The following is a 4,652-nucleotide window of genomic DNA, read 5'->3' on the forward strand; positions in this document are numbered from 1 at the left end:
GGGCCCCCTCATTCCTGTTGGACTAACTGGTAGGATGGGTCTGAGCTCTGGAGCCTCCGATTCAGAGGGCAGACTGATCTCCACCGGTCACCTTTGCATTCAGGGCATGGCCCAGGGGGCTTCTTAGGGCAGTTCCTCTTGAGGTGGCCTGGCTTTTAAAAGTGGTAGCAGATGAATGTAGTCATCGAGTTCTTCTTGGGGCCCTGAGAATCAGATTTAGGGTCTGTTTCTCTTAGTGCTGCAGCAAAAGCAGCTGCTTTTTGTTGGTCTCTTTGTTTTCTCTCTTTGGCCTCCTCCTCATCACTGCTACAGAATACTGAGGAGGCAATTCTTACTAACATAAATCAGGCTCACATGAGTAAACATTGTACTGTCTCCCTAGTGTGAGAAGCTGAAAGTGTAAACAAGATATTATAAATGTATATTAATTCTGGAAATAATGTCATGTTTGCCTTCCAAAGTTTTTCTTTCTTTTCAAAATTATTTTAATGATTTCAAGCCTTTTGGATTTTCATATCAATTTTAGGAAAGACTGCCAATTAAAAAAACTGAAATTTTTATTAGAATTAGATTATTAGAACTAATATTCTAATTATTTGAAAATTTTGAAAACTTTTTTGAAAATTATTATCTTCAAGTGTTTCACCTTAAAATATATTTCTTGAAATCTTCAATTTCTCTGTAAAGCTTTCTAGGTTTCTGTATATAGGTCTTGTAAATTTTGTGGTGAGATTTATTACTATTTTATATTTTAGTACTCTTGTAAATGATGTGTTCTGTTTTTGTTTGTCACCATGAAATGGAAGTATAGTTGCTTTACAATAAATATTTTTTAAAAAGAATCTAAAATAAGAATGGAAAATCAAATCCATCTCCTCCTTAGTTGCTATTCTTTTTTTTTTGTTTTGTTTTCCGGTACCAGGAATCAAACTCATGACCTTGTGCTTGCCAGGCAGATGCTGTGCCACCAAGCTAAATCCCCAGTGGAAAATCAAATCCAAAACAAACAGAAAAAAATCAGTGAAATAGAAAAGAAGGGAAAGAAAAGCAAGGCAAATAAAATACTGGTTCTTTTAGATTGTTAATAAAATTAATAAACACTAGGCCAGAGTAATCAGGAAAATTAAAAGAGATGATATAAATTAATGATACAGGAATGAGGGACAGACTATCACTATAAATTTTATACAGATAGTAAAAGGTTATTAAGTGAAATATTCAAATCTATGCCAATACACTCAACAACTTAGATAAAATAGAAAAATTCCTTGAAAGACACAAATTGCCAAAGTTTCCTCAAGAATAAACATAACCTAAAAAGACCTATCTAGTAAACAACTTGAATTTGTGGTTAAAATCTTTCCCATGAAGAAAACTAAGCCCACATGGCTTCATTGGTAAATTTTATAACATATTTAAAAGATAATACCAATTAAGCTGGGTGTGGTGGTGCATATCTGCAATCCCCCTACTCTGAGAGGCTGAGGCAGGAGGATGGCAAGTACCAGCCAAGCACGGGCAACTTAATGATTGAGACTTTGACTCAAAATCAAAATAAAAAAGGGCTGGGGATGTAGATCAGTGTGAAGACCCTGGTTTCAATCCCTGGTACAGAAGGAAAGAAGGGAGGGAGGGAGGGAGAGACAGGGGTGAGGGAAAAAGAGATGGGGGAGGGAGAGGGAGAGAGAGAGAACAAGTAGGTCAGTTATACACAAGCCCTAGAAAACTCTAGAGCAAGGATCATTTCCCAACAAATTCTATGAGATAAGCATTAACTTGATAGCAAAACCAGACAAAGACATTACAGGAAAAACAACCACAGCAAAAACCTACAAACCAATATCATTTGTGAACATTGATATAAGAATACAAAATTTTAGTACATTACACTCATAATAAATAAAAAGATCATAACCAAGTAGGAGTTTATTCCAGGAATGTTAGGTTGTTTTTACATCTGAAATTCAATTAACTCACTGTATTTATAGGCTAAAAAGGAAAAGAGTGAAAGCACATAGCCATTTCAACAGATGCAAAAATAACAACAAAAGAAGCTCTTGACAGATTCCAAGAATCATTTATGATAGAAGTCCTAAGCAAACTAGCAGTAGAAGGGAAATTTCTTGATTTGTTACAGAATGACATAAAAATCTATGCACCACTATACTCAGTGGTGAAAAACTAAACACTTTCTCCTTGAGATCAGAGGAGAGGAAAAGACATCTCCTCATACCACTTCCACTGAACTTCAACTGGAGATCCTAGCTGATGCAGTAAGGCCAAAAAAAAAAAAAAAAAAAAAAAAAAAAAAAAGCATACAGTTCAGAAAGAACTGTTTTTACTCACAGGCAACGCTGAAATAGTTGTAGAAAATTCTTAAAAATTTACAACCCACCTGTCTTATTTACTTTTCTCATTGCTGAGATAAAATACCCAATGCCCAAAGTTAAGGGAAGAAAGGTTTATTCAGCTCACAGTTTGTAGAGGTTTCTTCTGTTCATAATCGGCTAGCTCCAAGGCAGGGTGGCATCACAGAGCAGAAACAGCTCATGGTGGGCAGAAGGTAGCAAAGCAACAAGGGATGACAATAACTCTTTCTTATCCCTTATATTTTATCCAGGCTACTTAGAGCAGATAGCACTCACATCTTTAATCCTAGTGCTCTTAAGCCTAGAATTACATGATGAATGAATTCTAGCATCTCACACTGTAAATCCAGCCACCTCTGAAAAAGCCCCACCTATGACTTCATGAGACTTTAGAGGGACATCTACAAGCCATACTATTCTGCCTCTGGTCTTCCAAAGGCTCACACACATCCCTTTATAAAAAAGGTATTTAGTCCATCTCTAAAAGTTGCCAAATTCCTAACAATTTCAGCACTAATGAGAAGTCCCAGTCCAAAGTCTCCTTTGAGACTTAAGGCAAACTCTTAGCTGCAAACCCTTGTACAAATGAAAAGAAAGTTAAATATTACCTCTCCCAAAGTTACAAATAGGAGAGTAGAAATAACAGGATCAAAGCAAGCCCAAAGTCCAGCAGGGCAACATTTAAGTGCTGTAGTTCCATGTCCAGCATCCAAAGCAATCTGTGGAAAGATATGAACTCCAGAGTGCTTGGGTGGCTGGGCGTGGTGGTTCACATCTGTAATCCCAGCACTCGGGAGGCTGAGGCATGAGGATTGCTGCAAGTTCAAGGCCAACCTGGGCTACGAAGTGAGCTCAATGGCCAGTCTGAACTGCATAGCAAGACCCTGTCTCAAAAACAGACAAAAACAAACAAACAAAGAAAAACCCAAAGTGCTTGGGCAGCTTTGCCCACACAGTACTGCTGGTGATTATAGCTCCCACAGCTTTTCTCTTGGGTTGGTTCTGCTCCCTCCTTGAAGTTTTCCTCAGAAAAATCTGCATTCTTGGCTTCTCCAAACTTCTGGGGTGTCCACTGCATCTCTGGCTTCACACTCACAGCTTCACATACTGCCCCCTCAGGGGAACACTGCCTGATCTCCCAGGTCTTCTGAAATCTCAGTGGAAGCCTTCCTGACCCCACAACTATTGCATTCTGCATGCACCTAAAACCAGCACCATGTGGATGATGCCAAGGTCTGTTGCCAGCTGTAGCAGCAGCCAGGCTTCCTTCTCTTCTGGCTGTAGGGGTCCAGTGCCTATGAACCAAATCCTAGGAACAACTTCCCTAGGCCACTGCCATTTAGGAACATAGTACTCTGGGGCTCTCCTCTCAAACAAATCTTTCACTTTCACAATCCTGAGTTTGCAAAGGCTGGATTCCTGCTGGTTCTTGTGTTGTCCTCAGGCCATCTTTTTCTGTTGTCTTCTTCTGAAGTACTTGGGTTTTTCTTGCTAGTCTTTTCAGTGACGAGTTTTTCTTCTATTCTATTTTTGCAGGTCACAACTTCACTGGAGCTTCCTTTCTGGTCAAATGCCCAACATTTTAAGTCATTCTGCTAGATTCTTTGCTCTTTATTCTCAACATAAATCTGGCTAAAAGTCCACAACAGTAGCTATGCCATAGCGTTAACATGAGGTTGTCTTGAAATTTCTTCTGCCAGATTAATTAGTCCACCACTCTTTATATCAGTCTCAGACACAGACTCTGGACATGAGCAAAGTGAGACAAACTTTCTGCCAATGCATAACATACATTGTCTGGAGTCTAATAACCTTCTAACAGTCCTTCCCAGTAGAAACTTCCCAAACTTGGTCTTTGCTGGCAGCATTTCTATCAGCTTTCTGGTCTTCCGAGCTCTGACCAGAATCTCCCATCAAATACAGCCTCAGGTATTCCAGCTGTACTTTTTCAGCTGACATTTGTGAACCTTTCCTAACTCCTCCTCTTCCCACAAGTCATCTCCAAAGCCTCCTAAAATGCATGGTCATGTACAATCACAGCACTGACCCCATTTTTCTGGTACCAAACTCTATCTTAGTTACTTTTCTCATTGCTAAAACAAAATACTCAACGGCCAAAGTTAAGAGAAGAAAGGTTTATTTAGCTCACAGTTTGTAGAGGTTTTAGTCCATAGTCACCTGGATCCAAGGCAAGGTGGCATTACAGAGGAGAAACAGTTCATGGTGGTCAGAATGTAGCAAAGCAACAGGGATGATCATAATTCTTTTTCATCCCTTATATCT

The sequence above is a fragment of the Chinchilla lanigera genome, unplaced genomic scaffold (genome assembly GCF_000276665.1).
Source record: "Chinchilla lanigera isolate Chin_1 unplaced genomic scaffold, ChiLan1.0 scaffold00028, whole genome shotgun sequence".
Classification (NCBI taxonomy): domain Eukaryota; kingdom Metazoa; phylum Chordata; class Mammalia; order Rodentia; family Chinchillidae; genus Chinchilla; species Chinchilla lanigera.